At 43.3% G+C, this 18,698-nt stretch overlaps 1 protein-coding gene across 1 annotated transcript in view; it reads right to left on the bottom strand.

The window, feature by feature from the left end:
* STK3 (serine/threonine kinase 3) overlaps nt 1–18,698 on the bottom strand; it is a 284,928-nt gene that overhangs the window by 72,634 nt on the left and 193,596 nt on the right.

Below are 18,698 nucleotides of genomic sequence, written 5' to 3'. Positions count from 1 at the left end.
ACACAAAACTGCAGAAACTTGGATGCGATTTTCAGAAGGAGATTTGTGTTTGGAATAAAAAATTAATTATTAATTGTTGGCATGAGTGACATTTTAAAAGGCACCTAAGTGACTAAAGCAGTTCTAAAAAATCTCACCTGATTCATAAAAGGAGAACTGCACATAACAGTTCCTTTCTATTTAGGTCAAGAAATTGCATCAGGGATAGCTTAAAGAACTGGTAACTAAAAATCTTTATCAATATTTATTCATATATAAGAAAGCAAAAGACTGTTCTAGCTCTGTAAGTCCCCTTCCTTACTTCCCTATCTTGTAAAACTCCCACAGAGAGGGCCCACAATGTGAAGCTGATGACTTGTAGCCCTGTCTGAAGGACATTAATGATGTAGGTTTCAGAGTAGCAGCCGTGTTACTCTGTATTCACAACAAGAAAAGGAGTACTAGTGGCACCTTAGAGACTAACCAATTTATTTGAGGATAAGTTTTCGTGAGCTACAGCTCAGTTTGTCGGATGCATTCAGTGGAAAATACAGGCTCCTCACTGTATTTTCCACTGAACGCATCCGATGAAGTGAGCTGTAGCTCACGAAAGCTTATCCTCAAATAAATTGGTTAGTCTCTAAGGTGCCACTAGTACTTCTTTTCTTTTTATTAATGATGTAGAAGTTAAGATTACAGAAAAGCAATTATCCTATCTATTTAAATTTCATGCATTATTAATTATCCTTCCCCCATCCCCCCCACTTTCTATCTACAGTATCTTTTAGTTAAACATCTTAAACCTTGATACAATGATAGAAATCACTGCATCTGATTTTCAGTCATTCCATCCTGCACTTGGGGCAGTGATGGAACTGGGGAGCAAAGGTGCATTTAAGCTACTCTTATGCCAGTTCTACCCCAGCTGGGGTGACACGTGACACTCTGCTTAGGTAATTTATATCCCCCCGTCAAAGTCCCTTTCTGCTGAAGACATAAAAAGGCCATAGTGTTGCTGAATCAGGTTTATTATGCCCTGAATTTGACCAGCAGAACTTAAATCAGCAAGCCCTTATTAACTTTATTTAAAGTTGGCCAGTTCACTTGGAAACTAACTTCTGCCCCCAAATTTTTAATTTATTTTACATATTGGTGTACTTCCACCATTGGTTGTATGAACAATGATTGTGCAATCAATCTAATAAATTAGTGTCATGTCACATGAACCATCTTCCTTCCTTCCATACAAGAAACTACTGTCCTAATCCTCTGTAATAAGAAGTACAACAGTCAGAGTTCAGCTGCTAAACTATACACAATGCTCACAAAATATGTGTCAGATGTGGAGGTGCACACACTACATCTCTGCTCTCTTTGCCGACTTATGAACTGAAATTTATGAGAATGCTGCATGAAGACCAGATTGCCAATATCAACAATCCCCCATCTGGTTCACAAGAACAGACCCTGTACAGCACGGTATGCAACCCTTGTTTGTTTCATATGCCTGCTCACAATCTAAACAAACCCAGCAACTTGAATTTCTTACTTGTTCAATTAAGAAAAAGCCATGTAGCTTCCTGCAAGCATCTGGAAATGGATTGCAATAATAAGACTTGAAGAAGAGCTCTGTGTAGTTCGAAAGCTTGTCTCTCACCAACAGAAATTGATTCAGTAATACCTCACCCACCTTGTCTCTCACAAAAATCATACAACTAATTTCAAACAAAGCAAAACTAATATATTTTAATACTTCAGAGTGCTCAGAAGAGGGCATGAAATGACTCAACCAAAGATTATTACATGAAAAAAAATTTCCCCATCAAATATAGGGAATGTTCCAAGCACAAAGTCAACAGCTGCTCAAATAAATCAGGGTAAAACCAGTCAAGGCTAAGGATGGAAACAAGGGGGCTCTCCAATGAAGCTAACTTAGCAGAGCAAGGTTTATATATATATATAAATTATATATATAATTTATGGGAGTTTAAATTAAATTTTATATGCTCTGTAGTCATATAATGGTATTCTACTATTATCTAATCGTCACATTATACACGTGTAAATGTTAAATAAAGTACTTGGTATCTGCACTATTATTTTATAACGATTATATTCCTAATGTATTTGTTTTGCATGGATCCCATTAAAACTATTCTGCCTAGGGTACCAGATGGCTTTTTAAATTTTTGTTACTTTTCCAGAATTTTTATGTCACCCAAAATGTATCTACTTAATATATGACACTGTAGTTGCTGCAAAACATGATCTACACATTCTCTGTTTAATGCTAAACAATCTGCATACCATTCCTGTTTGGAAATAATTATATCAAAGACAGAAATCACTACACTCATGTCACTGTAATAAACAGATTTGCCTTTTATCTTTTTCATTAGTTATCCTACACAGAAAAAAAAGTTTTTCTCAATGTTTAAGTGCTGCTAAAATAGATTTACTCAGTGAAATGAGACTTTATAACTCTTCCTAAATTAGATTAAGTTGGTAGTGCCAATGCCTAAGTGATTAGTAATTAGACTAATTTATCATTTTGTTATGCTTAGTATAGAACTATTTATTGAGTTTGCATCCCACAACAACACAGATTACCTAAGGAAAGAGGTTTTCAAGAACAATTTTTAGATGTACAATTTCATAGTAAAAAAGTCAAAAGGTAGGGAGAGGACTAATTAACAAAATATTATACAGCAAATTACAATCCAGTGAATTGAGATTTGCCTGTTATTCCTCACACCTGTGATACAGGTGCCAAAGAAATCTGTGAATACGTTCTTTTGCGAAGGAAACAATGAACAGTTCCCTTTATTTGTTTTTGAAAAATACATTCCTTAATTGCTCAGATAAAAAATTGACAGTCAACACCATCATACAAAGTAATGGATGACTCTTAAACCCAGAATGCAGAAATAACAACAAATAAAGTGAAGAGATCTGCTTAAAGAATACTGTGTGTCATTTTATTGCCAACTCAAAATAACGGATTCCCTCCAGCATTTAGATATCTAATTGAAACCATTTCTCATGCAGAACAAAACCAGGATAGAAAAAGAATATGTCCATAGAAAGACATGATGGCTATAAAAACAACTACATTCAAAAAGGCTTAGCTATTTAAATAGTTCAAATTAAATAAAACACAATTTGGGCTAATTTGGTTCTCTATTCCAAATTTCAGAGAACCAAGCTACAAGTTTATGAACCTTGGGAGGAAGGAGTGAGCCTTCATAAAACCTTTCTTAGCTTGGTCAATTAAATGGCTAAGCCTTGTCTAGAATATCACATCTATATACAGTATAGTTTAAATATGTTTTTAATAATTTAAGGTCATATTCTACCACCCTTACTCACATCAAGTAGTAACCACTGACACATCTACTTGCAAAGTAAGAAACTACTTAACCTAAGTCAGGTAGGCAGAATTGGGGCTTAAATTATTGTTTATACCATGCCATCAAACAGACAAAAGAATGTGCCTAAATAAAGAGTTTCCAATTTAAGTAGTGGATGAAAGAGAAATCCCCAATGATCCCTGAATGCAAAACATACATTTAAAAGTGAATACAAAGGATAGAGTTCAAACAAAGTCGGTTTCATAGTTCATAAAGTTTACAGCCAACCTCTCTGATTCACACCAAGTTGTGTGTTATTTTATGCAAATTACCTAATATTTTATTTATTAAGCTAATTTACATAGTTGAAAATAATTTGCGTATTACCATAAATGCAAACTTAATGCAAATTGCATAGATTTAGTGCTGATTAAACATGTCAGCTCAACAGCCGCGAGAAAAAGGAAGAAGGATGGTCCTGTGGTTAGAGTACTAACCTAGGATTTGACTTCTCAGACCCAGGTTCAGTTCCCTGATCCGTCACAGATTTCCTATGTTGCCCTGAAAGTCACTTAACCTCTCTGTGAATCAGTTCCCCATCTGTACAATGGGGATAACAGCACTCCCCCAGTCCCCAAAGGGGTGTTGTGAAAATAAAGACAGACTGTGAGGCACTCCGATACTATGGTAATAGAGGCCATATAAGTACCATAAATAGATAGAATAAAGTCTTCTGTTTATCAGCAGGGCAAGCTTCACACTCCTCATGGCCTAGCCAATATGCCTCAACCACAGTGCCGGGGGAAAGATTTCTTATAGTGGTAAAAGGGATTGTTCAGTCTCAATGGTCTATGAGATTCTTGACCTCTCTAATATGTCTACCTATTTGTAAAAAAACATGATGGTAAGATGGAAGGGATCTCAAATAGGGACTACCAAGCATCTGTAAGGATACGTGAATTAGAACCTGGGTCTGCAATGCCTGAGACAGCTGATGTTTCCACAATGCCATGGGGAGGCTATGCCGAACCACAGCCAGGGAGCACCGGAGAGTAGGTGCCTAGGGACCTAGGGTAACAGTACTCTGTGTCCCTCTGTTGGCAAGTGCACTATGTAATTCTGGAAGGTGCCCCAAGAAGCTGTCCTGGCAACTACACAGACTTCTGGCCTGCTGAGATTCCAAACTTCACCTCATCTCCTGATCTCCGGACTCTGACCTGACTCTGACCTTAGTTCTTGCTTCCTGACTCCAGCCTGGGACTACCTCTGATCTCCGGTCTCTGACCCTAGTCTGACTCTGACTCCCAACGCTTGCTTACTGAACCCAGCACTAGCGATTTCTCTGACCCCTGCTCACCGACTACCGTCCTTGACATGTGGACCCAGCCCAGCTGTGACTGTTAGGCCAGACCATCTATGCCCCAGTTCCTTCCAACATCCACCAGAGGCAAACAAATTGTAATCCCTATTAAAATGGTCTTAATTCAAACTGGTGACTTATGGCTGAAATACCCTGTAGCTAACTCATCAGCAGGGATCCTAGTTTTCCATGATAAACCCCCTCCAAAATTCTCCAATAAAAAACATGAAAATCTGCCTTTTTCCACGATTAAAATGAAACACTGAACTTTAGTTTCCCTACTCACAATATATATAGGTATCAGTTGAACACAATGTTCTATTGATATACTTATAATATTAAAGCAAGTTCAATGCCTACCAGTGCCATTAATCATTATAATAAAATAAAAATTAATAGAATTGCAATCTGTATTTCTTACATATACCAAATACTTTTATGTCTGTATTCTATATTTTCAGAAAATTGTTTCTTAAATGCACAAAGAATAAAGCAAAAATTGCTTTTATATTAAAATTACTCTCTTTCTCAGTTAGTCCTGGAGGCTAAAGTGAAATTTGAGATGCATTAAACACAAAGCCCTATATGCCATTAAGTAACATCTATATGCCAGAAGCAGTTTTTTGAAGTATGTTTAGCTATGTAAATTTAAAGCGCATTCAAAAATCAACCATAAGATGGGAAGGTTGTGTGCACTGAATAAATGATACTGGTGCTTTCAGTACAATTTAGTTAATAGTTAATATATGTTTTTATTTTTTCACAAAATGTAAAAACTAAAGATTCTCTGTAAAAATGCAATTTCCCTGTTTTTCCACAGCAAACCGATTTCTAGGATCCCTGCTCATCAGCAGTGCTTTGAGACATCAAGTCTCCCAATAAGTGACAATTTAAGAAGGGGTATTATCAATACAGATTACATGAAAAAAACCTACGTTAAAAGAACATGATGGTTCTAAAGCAGTGGTTCTCAAACTAGGGCCGCCACTTGCTCAGGGAAAGCCCCTGGCGGGCTGGGCCGGTTTGTTTACCTGCTGCGTCCGCAGGTTCGGCTGATCGCGGCTCCCACTGGCCGTGGTTCGCCACTCCAGGCCAATGGGGGCTGCGGGAAGCGGCGCGAGCCAAGGGATGTGCTGGCTGCCCTTCCTGCAGCCCCCATTGGCCTGGAGCGGTGAATCGCGGCCGGTGGGAACCGTGATTGGCCGAACCTGCAGACGCAGCAGGTAAACAAACCGGCCCAGCCCGCCAGGGGCTTTCCCTGAACAAGCGGCAGCCCTAGTTTGAGAACCACTGTTCTAAAGTCAAGCAAGTGTGTCAATGCTGCCAAATTCCTCAGTGCTAGGTGCATCCAAGATGTATGATACTTGGAAGGTCTGCTGTTCTGCCTTTTCCAAGCTGCTACAAAGCGTAGTTCCTTCTAACTATGCATGTTCAGCACAGAGATATTCTGCATTTTGTACGGGCCAGTGCTGGCTACAGAGGCAGAGTGTGGAGAGGCAGGAAAACCTTGCAGGGAGACAGCTTACTCCTTGCCATGCTGAAGATCCAAGAAGCAAACCAAAGGTAGAGGTGAAAGACAGGAAGGGAAAAATCTGAAGGACCCCACTAAAAATGGTGCAGCCTGTATCCTGCTGTGCATGGAATCCATGATTAATTTGTCATCATTTATGGCTAACCACTGGTATATGTAAAAAGATTTGGTATCTTAGACCCCAGTCCAGCAAAGCACTAAGCATGTGCTTAATTTTAATGGGACTATTCATAGAATCATAGGTTAGAAGGCACTGCAAGGGTCATCTAGTCTAAACTCCTGTCAAGATGCAGGATTTCTCGTGTCTATTCATGTGCTTACAGTGTTTTTAAACACTTTATTTTCTTAAGTCCCTGCTGTACTGGGGCCTAAGTAAATAAAATGTTTAAAAATCTGTATTGGTTATTCATTTATCTGCGTTTCACTGTCATAAAAGAAGACACATATTCCTGGGTTTCAGCTTTTGGCATGAGATTTAGAAACAGATTAGCAAAATAAAAGAATCTGGAACCCTTCGATGAGTAACAGATATGGAATGTCACAGCCTTCTTTTTCAACAGAGGAAAATAAAATTGATATGCCATTTCCCAAGGGAAGTTGGATGAGTGAGTGTTAATCTATTATAATTAATGCCTTCAGTATGCAGAATTACAAGTAAATAATTTCAGATTTTTTCTGCCAACACAATTAGATTATTAAAAAGAACATAGTCCCAGCAGCTACAAAGCTCAAGCAAGGCCTTCTTGAAAACAGATGTGGTAGAATCCTCATTCATGCTGAAGAGCATCTTACTCCACAAGTGCAGGCTACACTAGACCACTTGTGGAGAAAGTACTAATCAACATGAGTAAAGGGTATAAGAATCAGGTCCACTGAAATTACCTACAAGGGGCCCGATCCAGCACAATTTATTCTGCCAAAACTCCCACTGACTTCAGTTGGAGCTTTGTCTGGGCAAATAATGTAGCATTACACCAATAACTAGAAATAGAAACAATCAGATCAGGAAATTCAGAAAGACACCATGACCAGAAGACACAAGGCAATAGAGGTAAGTCTCAATTTTCCATCTAGCATTAATGGATAGACAATACACAGATCAGTCCAGTATTCTCAAGTCAGCGTTATATCATTTTTGTTGTTTCAAAACAAAGAATTTTATTTTAATATACTTCTATCCTGATTCGCAGGTACTGAGAAGAAAAGGTTACTCACTTGGTGCAGTAACTGGAGTTCTTTGAGATGTGTGTCCCTGATGGTGCTCCACTTTAGGTGTGTATGTGCCGCTGCACCTTTTTCAGAGACATATGGTAGCAGTGCCCTTTCTGCCTGGACATGCGCCCTACATATCCTCATGCCCCATACCAAGGCTATATAAGGCTGTGTAGGCAAACTGCCCTCACTTCCTTCTCTACGGCAAAGCTCAGAGAGGCAGGTCGAAGCAGAGGGGAGGAAGGTGGGAGGTGGAGCATCCACAGAGACACACATCTTGAAGAACTCCAGTTACTGCACAAGGTGAGTCAGAGCTGTAACTAAGCATTTTTAGTGCCCGGGGCAAGGAATCATATTGGTGCCCCCTAGAAGCAACATATGGGGGGTCACAAGGTCATGTGCTGCCCCGATTTCTGCCTCCTATTTAGCACAGAGATTATCAAACTGTGGGGTGCACCTCCCTAGGGGGATGTATCCCACAGTTTGAAAACCGTTGCCTCCTGCCAGGAGCCAGCAGAGCGGAAGCTGGTGGGAGCCTCCCAGCCCGCTCGGGCCCCTGGCTCTCCTTGCTGTGGGAGCTAGGCACTGACGGGCTGCCCAGAAGACCTCTCTGCCTTGCTCCCTGAGCCAGGCTGCCTCTGCACAGCTGGGTGCTCCCCAGGGCGGGTAGCACAGCTCTAAGCTACATCCCTGACACACTCCTGCCTCTGCTCTGAAAGCCCTTGGCGCCAGCAGGCAATACCACTTGGAGTCGGCCCCTGCCTATGAAGCCTGGCTGACATGAGATGCCTCCCAAGTTGCTCCCTGGAATACTCATTCCCTTTGGGCACCTGCCTCTCAGCAGCCCGGTCACACCCCACTCGCCGCCCAGGGCCCTGCTATTGCAGCTTGGTCACTCTTCCCACACTCCCTGCCCGCTGAGCGGAACCGCCCCTTGCTCCCCTTCACTGCACTGCCCCTGCCCCAGCCCAGTGGCTGCTGGGCTCGTGGTGATATAGCCTGATCTCTGAGCTCGGCCATGCGTGCCTGGTGGCCAGCCTAGGTTCTGGGGGTAAGCAGCTGCTGGCAGGGCAAACTCACTCCCACCAACTCCAGAAACCAAGTCCATGAGAACAGAGCAACCCCTAGGGTTACCATATTTCAAGTTCCCAAATAGAGGACACTGCCAGGGGGAGGAAGAGCTGGAGGGGACACCTGGGGGGGCGCTGGAAGGGATATTTGCGGTGTGTTGGAGGGGATATCTGTGGGGGCACTGGAGGGGGTACCTGCAGCAGGGGTACCCACTGGAGGTGGGTTCCCAGTGTTGGGGGGGAAAATGAGCTGACTTAATGGGGGAGCCCCACCTGCCGCTGCTGTCGAGGGGACGCTGCATGCGGGGCTCCTGCTTTCCTGCCATTCCCCTATACCCTTTTTTCCCCCCATTCCCCTCCCCCCCCACTCCCACATCTCCTTGCTCCATTCCCTTATCCCCTTCTCTTCCCCCTGCCCTATCCCATGCCCCTTCTTTCCCCACTGCCTCTTCCCCCACCTCAGCCTCCTTTCCCTATATTCCCCACACATACTGCGGGCACTCACCGTTGTCCAGAAAATTAGGATAAGGGCCACATAGGGCACCCAACACACGTAGAAGAGTAAAATGACTGGCACGAGGACCCAGGAGGTGGCGTCCAGCTTTAGAGGCAGGAGAAGCAGCTCCTGATTATCCCCTGTGTTCCCTGCCCAGGCCTCTGCTTGTGGTTTGGGGGGGGGGGGGAGGCATACTACACCCATAAACTCCCACTGATGCGGCTGGGCCCAATCCTGCAGGGGTGGGGGGCTGACACCACTTGGCCTGATCCTGCGCTGCCCCATTTTTGCGCCCCTGCTGGCTCTGCGCCCTGGGCAGCTGGTCCCCTTTCCCCACCCTAGTTACGGCCAGGGCCAGCTCCAGGCACCAGCATTCCAAGCAGGTGCTTGGGGCGGCAGTTAGAAAGGGACAGCAGTGTTTCCGCGGTGGCGGCAATTTCGGCGGCAGCTCCTCTGTTCCGCCGGCCGTGGCGGCAATTCGGCGGCAGTTTTTTTCACTGCTTGGGGCGGCAAAAACTGTAGAGCCGGCCCTGGTTACGGCCCTGAGGTGAGTAACCTCTCCTTCTTCGAGTAGTGTCCCTAGGGGTGCTTCACGTTAGGTGATTCCCTAGCAGTAATCCTTTCAGGAGATCAGAGTTTCAGAAAAGAGTCCCTTACTGAAGAAGAAACTTGTTGCCCTCTGCTGCATCTAATCTTGCAGCATGAATTAGGGCATAGTGGTAGGAAAACATATGCATCAAGGATCATGTTGCAGCTCTGCAGATTTCACTAACCATAACATCTTTGAGTAGAGCTACAGACATAGACTGTGATCTAGTCAAGTGTGCAGCCACTCTTAAGAGAGGTGTAACCTCAGCTAAACCACAGCAGGCAATAATAAATCCAGAGATTCATTTAGAAAGTCTCTGAGTGGAGACAGGCACTCCCTTAGACCTATTTTCAACAGAAACAAAGGAATCTAGGAGCCTAATCCTGTCCAAGTAAAAGGCTAATGCCCTCTTAACATCTAGTATAGTATTAAACACAGACTCTTGTGTAGACTGATGTGGCTTAGTTAAAAAATCCAGAAGGCGAATGATTTGGCTGCAATTCAGAGGGCACCTTAGGTAAAAACTTTGGATGAGGTCATAAAGATACCTTCTCCTTGGAGAACAAAATAAAGGGAGGGTCTGCCATTAGAGCCCCCATATCCCCCAGCCTTCAAGTAGAAGTGATGGCTACCAAGAAGGCCATTTTCATAGACAGATTTAGCAGTAAGCATGTAGCTAATGGCTCAACAGGTTGTCTCATGAGACAGTTAAGAACCAGGTTGAGATCCCAAAGTGGTGTAGCGGCTCTAATCTATGGACAAAGATTGGCAAATCCTTTTAGGAATCTCGCTGTGGTCGGATAAGCCAAGAAATCTTCCACTGACACATGGAAAGCTGTTATTGCTGCTAAATGAACCTTGATGGAACACATAGAAGGCCTGAATTTTTCAAGTCCAAGAGGTAATCCAAAATTGAGGAAAGAGACGACTGGATAGGAAAAAGATGGCGCTGGTTACACCAAATGTTATATCTTCTCCATTTCTGAAGAAAGTATGTCTAATAGATTCCTTTTTGCTATCTAACAGTATCTTTTGCACTTCCGACGCACATGTGATCTGTAGTCCTGAGAGCCATTGAGGAATCAAGTTTGTAGTTGCAGGACATTCAGACTGGGATGAAGCATCTGATTCACATCCTGAGACAACAGTAAAGGTTTGATTGGGAGCTGCCACGGAGACAGAGGTGTGAGTGTGATGAGGTAAGGAAACCAAATTTTGGCTTGGTCCTGCCTGATCTTGATAAGGACCTCTGAGAGCAATGAAGTTGGAGGTTATGCACAGAAGAGACCCTTTGTCTGTGTAACAAGGAAAGCATCTCCTAGAGATTGGGTATCGAGCCCTCCTCTGGAACAGAATTTTCTGCACTTTGTGTTGGCTGCCATGGCAAAAGGGTCAACATGTGGAAATCCCCAAGCTAGGAATATTTTATTGAGGACTCAAGAGTCAACTCCCATTCATAATTCAGGGGAAAAAGTCTGCTCAGGTTGTCTGTTATGGTGTGTTGTATACCCAGGAGATAAGAAGCCAATATTACTATCCAATTAGCTATGCACCCATTCTGAAGCTTTATCACTTCAGTGCAGAGTGAGAGAAAATGTGTTCCACCCTGACAATTGATATAATACATGCATACTATGCTGTCTGTCACATGATGGACAAGTTTTTGAGTAGGGAAAGAAAGTGGAGGCAAGCATTTCTGACCACTCTTAATTCCAACAGATTGATGGGCAAGTGCTGTTCCTGTTGCGACCATTTGCCTTGGACTACATGAGGACTCAAATGTGCTTCCCACCCCAAGAGGGAAGCATCAATATTAATATGACTGTAAGGGGGTTCTGGCTGAACAGGAGTCCTGCACAAACTTTGAATGGATTAATAGACCAAGTGAGTGACTGTAGGACCTGACTGCATACAGATACCTGTTTATTGGCTACATAAACAGTCCTGAGCCAAACCTGGAGATATCAAAGAGGCAACCTGGTGTTTTGTGTCACAAAGACACAAGTTTCCATGTGTCTCAGCAGTTGCAGACATGTCCTTGCTGGAACTTGAGGGCTGAGCTGCACTCTTTGTTTGAGGTTCTCTACAGCAAGGAACCTCTCAAGAGAGAGATAAGCACTCCCTGATATCAAATCCATTAGTCCTTGTTTAAAGAGAATGCACTGTGTTGGGGGTCAAGATTGATTTCTCAAGATTTAACTGCAGGCCTAGACTTTGGAATAGTGCAGTTGTTTGAACTGCCAACCATACCTCCTGATATGACGGACCCTTGAGGAGTCAATCTTTGAGGTAGGGAAAGACAGTTACTCCTCGATGACAGAAGTAGGCAGCTACAACCGCCAAGATTTTTGAGGACACCCTTGGACAGATGAAAGGCCAAAGAGTAGGACCTGTTACTGGTAATGATTGTGATTGAAAGTGGAACAAAGAAATCTTGTGAGAAGGATGAATCACTACGTGGAAGTAGGCATCTTTGAGGCTGAGGGTCGCACACCAGTCCCCTAATTCCAGGGAGGGAATTATAGCTGCTAGCAACACCATCCTGAATTTCTGATGTCTGACATGCTTGTTCAATTGTTTGAGATCTAATATTAGCCTCTTGCCCCCATTTTTCTTGGGTATCAGAAAATATCCAGAATAAAACCATTTCCTCCTGTGTTGAAGTGGGACTTGCTCTACGGTACTAGGCTTAGGAATGATGAGATCTCCAGTGTCAGCAATCGCTTGTAGAGGAGTCCCTGAAGAGGAATGGGCAAGAGTGTTGGAAGGGGAAGGTGGAGGTAAATTGGATAGTATAACCTGAAGTAATGGCCTCCAACACCCATTTATCTGATGTTACCACGCTCGATGAAATAGAAGGAGGCGGTATCCAAATTGAGGAAGGGAGGTTGTGACAGGCAGCTGATAAAACCTGGTAATTGGGTGGTCTGGACTCTTGACCAAACTATCAAAATTGGTATGAGAAGGATGCTGAAGGCTGGGATGAAACAGTCGAGGTAGCTGCATGCTCTTTGTTTGAAAACCTCCACCTCTTAGCCTGTGGCCTACGGAAGGTGGAAAACTGAGCAGTGGGGGATCTTTGTGCTGATTGAGACTTGCTAAACTTCCTTTTATTTGCAGGCACGTATACCGCAAAAGACCTAAGCGTTACCCCTAGATCATTTAGAGTATGAAGCAAGTCATCCATGGAATCTGCAAAAAGCTTCTGGTCATCAAAAGGTAAATCTTCCACAATCAATTGTATCTGCTGTGGAAACTCAGACAACTGAAGCCAGGAAGCTCCCTCACTGCTACTGCAGTGGAAATAGACCTGTCTGCAGTGTCCACCAAATCAAGAAAAGCCTGCAGTGAAATTTTTGCAAAAAGCTGACCCTACTTTATTATGGCGCTGAACTGTTCTCAATATTCCTGTGGTAAATGGTCAAAGTATTAAACTTCTCATAGTTCAGGTAGTTGTATTTTGACGTCAGTGCCTGTTGGTTAGCTATTCTGAATGGAAGTGTTGCTGATTAATAGCTGTTACAATCAAACAAGTTCAGACTTTTTTGGTTCTTATTATAAGAGGTGGCTTTTGGGGTATGCTGTCTGTCCCCTTTCACTGACTGCATCCACAACCACAAAATTTGATGCTGGATGAGAAAATAAAAACTCAGAATCCCTGCCCAGAACACAGTATTTATCAAACCTCTTGCATGTGGCAGGGTTGGGGGCGGGAGATGTTGCTGGACTTGGCTCCATCATTAGTATTCTATAGTTCATTTCCCTGTTTTTACTGGATCTTCCCTTTAGCAACAAATGCAGTGGGAGTACTAGTCGCTAAGAGGATTACTTCTTGACAAGAGAGGCGCCTTTTACATCTTGGGGAGCCCAGCCTTCCTGACAGAAGAAAAAGTTGTTCAAGCCCCGCAGTAGGGGGAAAAGAAAAAAAAATGTGTGTGTGTATTTTAAGAAAAGGGGAACAAATGTTCCAACTATATGGTACTAAACCTACTACTACTAAGAACTAACTATAAAGCTAAAAGACTAATAAAAGGGGTGGGGGGAGGTACACAGTGAACAGGCACATGCTAGACTCCACCACTAGCCAAAGGTGGTTGAGAAGAAAGTGATGGCGGTTCACCAACACAGCCTTATATAGCCTTGGTACAGGGCATGAGGAGGTGTAGGACAGTGGTTCTCAAACTAGGGGCGCTGCTTGTTCAGGGAAAGCCCCTGACGGGCTGGCCCGGTTTGTTTACCTGCTGCGTCCGCAGGTTTGGCCGATCGTGGCTCCCACTGGCTGCGGTTCGCCGCTCCAGGCCAATGGGGGCTGCAGGAAGGGCGGCCAGCATGTCCCTCAGCCTGCGCCGCTTTCTGCAGCCCCCATTGGCCTGGAACTAATTTTTTGGTTAGTATTTGGAAAACTAGCAAATAAAATAGACTAGGAAATTGACTATCTAGCAGTACAACACAAAGAAAATATACCTTCTGGATTGAAGAACTTATGCCCCACTTCTGCCAACGCTTCTGCACAAGCATAAACCAATTGAATGCTTGCAGGAAAAAGTGGTAATCCCAATATTTTATTTCTCTGAATGCAAAAATAGTCCACCCAGTTTCATTTTTTTTAAAAACCCTTGTATAAGCAAAAAATCTTAAATATTTCCTTTACTATTAACTTTGTTTAAAGCTAAAACATGCATCTGACTTTTTTTTAATTAATTGCAAAGTTTGACTGGCACATCTTCCCTTTTACACCGCATTAACAAAAGCCAGATGCACTAATAAACTTGATATTACTTTTCCCTCTCCAGACATCTGAATACGGTCTGTTACCCTCCAGTATTGTGGCACTTTTTGTTCTGCCCTTCTGGCTAAAGAGTAAAGTATTTGTTGGCTGCTACCATTGGCACATTATGTATTTGCCTCGGGAGTGTGGTAAAACATAGTACAATCCTCTTCCCTTTTACAGAATAATCATATCATCTTTCATATGAGACTGGCCACTACCATCTGACATGGTGCTAGCTCTTCCACCTGGTATCACAGAGCACTATTACAGTATGTTAGCATTAGAGTGGGTCTCGAGCAGCATCCTTACTTTAGAATTAAAGCGTTAACTTTCGATCCCTAAACAAACATAGCAGTCACGATTGCCTGTATTCACTTTTAGAATCTCTATCTTGGTCCCATTAAGTATAATTCCACTTGAGATAGAATAGAGTTCTTTAGTACTAAAAGTTCTCTATTATTTATCTTTTTCATAAATGATTTAAAAGACTGTATGTCAGTAATCTAAAAAATTAATGTTGATTTCATATAAGTAGGAAATTTATTATGCATGCTTCCCAGAGATTTATCCTTTTGGAAAGTCTCTTGCAGACCTTTCAGCAGTATTGCCAATAATTTTTTTCAAAGCATTCTAATTTGAAAAAAACATACCCGTTTCTGACTGCTTAAAGACAAACTGAAGTATTCTGAAAATAAATAAATACATAACAATTGCCCTACTGGTTAAAACCAATGGTCCATCTAATCCAGTATCTTGTCTCTGACAGCAGCCAGTACCAAACTAAAACATTAATCCTAAATAAAGTAACTTATACTTTTATTCTTGTTTTATCCATATGAACATCTAATCCTTTTTTAATCCTCTTAGTCTCAATAATGTATTTTGCAACAACTGCCACAAATTAATATTGTTATAGCCCTGTTGGTCCTAGGATATGAGAGAGACAAGGTGGGTGAAGTAATATGCTCCAGACCTAAAGGGCTCTGTAGAGCTCAAAAGCCTTGTCTCTTTTACCCACTGTTGTTGGTCCAGTAAAATATATTGGATCCATCTTGTCTCTCACAAATTAATATTGTGTAAAAACATATTCAAGTTTTAGTAGGTTTTTAAAACAGCATCACCACTTCATGTAACTTTTAAAATGTTTGTAATTTTTTGTGCTACTGGTTCATTCTATCAATCATCTGAGATCTCAAATAATTTTGTATATTTATTTATTTAAAAAATCTTTTCAGTTGAATTTTAAAAAAGCTAAAGCACTGAAAAGATTCAATAACAGTAAGTCACCATATGATTTCTTGCTAAAGATTATAAATTATTTAGGCCTTGATACACATAGCAAACAAGTTGATACATGTGAGTAGTCTCACTGAGTTCAGTGGGACTACTGCTAATCTAGTGAGGAGGACTTTAAACTAGGTTCGCTGGGGGACGGTGACCTAAGCCCAGAGGTAAGGGGGGAAGTGGGATACTGGGAGGAAACACAAGGATGAAGGTGCAACAGGGGAATCCTCCTTGGTTCATATTGAGAAAGCAGGGCAATTGGCGAGTTATCTTAGGTGCCTATACACGAAAGCAAGAAGCCTGGGAAACAATCAAGAAGAATTGAAAGTCCTGGCACAGTAAAGGAACTATGATGTGATTGAAATAACAGAGACTCAGTGGAGTAACTCACATGGCTGGAGCACTGTCATGAATGGGTATAAACTGTTCAGGAAGGACAGGCAGCAGAAAAAAGGTGGAGGAGTTGCACTGTATGTGAGGGAGCAGTATGATTGCTCAGAGCTACAGTATGAAACTGGCAAAAAGAAAAGGAGTACTTGTGGCACCTTAGAGACTAACCAATTTATTTGAGCATGAGCTTTCGTGAGCTACCTCACGAAAGCTCATGCTCAAATAAATTGGTTAGTCTCTGAGGTGCCACAAGTACTCCTTTTCTTTTTGCGAATACAGACTAACACGGCTGTTACTCTGAAACCTGTCAATATGAAACTGGAGAAACCTGTTGAGAGTCTTTGGGTTAAGTTTAGAGGCAAGAGCAACAAGGGCAGAGGTAGCCAACCTGAGCCTGAGAAGGAGCCAGAATTTACCAATGTACATTGCCAAAGAGCCACAGTAATGCGTCAGCAGCCTCCATCAGCTCCCCCCACAGCACCTGCCGCCCACCAGCAGCTCCGCGGATCAGTGCCTCCCCTTCCCTCCCCGCATCTCCCGATCAGCTGTTTCGTGACGTGCAGGAGGCTCTGGGGGGAGGGGGAGGAGCAAGGGCATGGCAGGCTCAGGGGAGGGATGAGAGGGGGTGGAGTGGGGGCAGGGCCTGTGGCAGAGCTAGGGGTTGAGCAGTGAGCACCCCCCGGCACATTGGAAAGTTGGCACCTGTAGCTCCAGCCCTGGAGTCGGTGCCTATACAAGGAGCTGCATATTAACTTCTGAAGAGCCGCATGTGGCTCCAGAGACACAAGTTGGCCATCCTCGAACAAGAGCGATGTCGTGGTGGGCATCTGCGATAGACCACCAGACCAGGAGAATGAGGTAGACGAGGCTTTCTTCGGAGAACTAACTGAAGTTTTCAGATCACAGGCCCTGGTTCTCATGGGGGACTTCAATCACCCTGACATCTGCTGGGAGAGCAATACACAGACAAACCAGGAAGTTTTTGGAGAGTGTTGGGGACAACTTCCTGGAGCAAGTGCGGGAGGAACCAAGTACGGGCCATGCTCCTCTAAACCTGCTTCTCACAAACAGGGAAGAATTGGTAGGGGAAGTACAAGTGGGTGGCAACCTGGGCAGCAGTGACCATGAGATGGTTGAGTTCAGGATCCTGACAAAAGGAAGAAAGGAGATCAGAAGAATATAGATCCTGGACTTCAGAAAAGCAGACTTTGACTCCCTCAGGGAACTGACGGGTAGGATCCCCTGGGAGGCTAATATGAGGGGCAAAGGAGTCCAGGACGACTAGCTGTATTATAAAGAAGGCTTATTGAGGGTGCAGGAACAAACAATCCTGATGTGCAGAAAGAATAATAAATATGGAAGGCAACCAGCTTGGCTTAACAGAGAAATCTTCAGTGAGCTTAAACACAAAAAGGAAGCTAACAAGAAGTGGAAACTTGAACAGATGACTAGGGAGGAGTATAAAAATATTGCTCAAGAATGCAGGGGTGTAACGAGGAAGGCCAAAGCACAAGTGGAGTTGCAGCTAGCAAGGGATGTGAAGGATAACAAGAAGGGTTTCTATAGGTATGTTAGAAACAAGAAAAAGGCCAGGGAAAGTGTGGGACCCTTACTGAATGGGGGAGGCAACCTAGTAACAGATAATGTAGAAAAAGCTGAAGTATTCAAAGCTTTTTTTGCCTCGGTCTTCACAGACAAAGTCAGCTCCCAGAATGCTGCACTGTAGTGGGAGGAGGTAAGCAGCCCTCAGTAGTGAAAGAACAGGTTAAGGCCTATTTAGAAAAGCTGGACATGCACAAGTCCAGGGGCTAGATCTAATGCATCCAAGAGTGCTGAGGTAGTTGGCTGATGTGATTGCAGAGCCACTATCTTTTAAAACTTGCGGCAAGCTGGGGAGGTCCCAGACAATAGGAAAAAGGGAAATATAGTGCCCATCTTTAACAAAAGGGAAGAAGGAGAATCCAGGGAACTACAGACCAGTCAGCCTCACCTCAGTCCCTGAAAAAATCATGGAGCAAGTCCTCAAGGAATCCATTTTGGAGCACTTGGGAGAAGAGGAAGGTGATCAGGAACAGTCAACGCAGATTCACAAAGGGCAAGTCATGCCTGACCAACCTGATTGCCTTCTATGATGAGATAACTGGCTCTGTGGATATGGGGAAAGCGGTGGATGTGATATATCTTGACTTTAGCAAAGCTTTTGATATGGTCTCCTACAGTATTCTTGCCAGCAAGTTAAAGTAGTATGGATTGGATGAATGGACTATAAGGTGGATAGAAAGCTGGCTAAATCATCGGGCTCAATGAGTAGTGATCAACGGCTCGATGTCTAGTTGGCAGCTGGTATCAAGCGGAGTGCCCCAGGGGTTGGTCCTGGGACCAGTTTTGTTCAACATCTTCATTAATGATCTGGATAATGGGATGGATTGCACCCTCAGCAAGTTTGAGGATGACACTAAGCTGGGGGGAGAGGTAGATATGCTGGAGGATAGGGATAGGGTCCAGAGTAATCTAGACAATTTGGAGGACTGGGCTAAAAGAAATCTGATGAGGTTCAACAAGGGCATGTGCAGAGTCCTGCACTTAGGACAGAAGAATCCCATGCACCACTACAGGCTGGGGACCGACTGGCTAAGCAGCAATTCTGCAGAAAAGGACCTGGGGAT

Source organism: Chelonia mydas, chromosome 2, assembly GCF_015237465.2.
Source record: "Chelonia mydas isolate rCheMyd1 chromosome 2, rCheMyd1.pri.v2, whole genome shotgun sequence".
Lineage (NCBI taxonomy): Eukaryota > Metazoa > Chordata > Testudines > Cheloniidae > Chelonia > Chelonia mydas.
The sequence above is the reverse complement of the archived record's forward strand: the minus strand, read 5'-3'. Positions and strand labels throughout refer to the sequence as shown.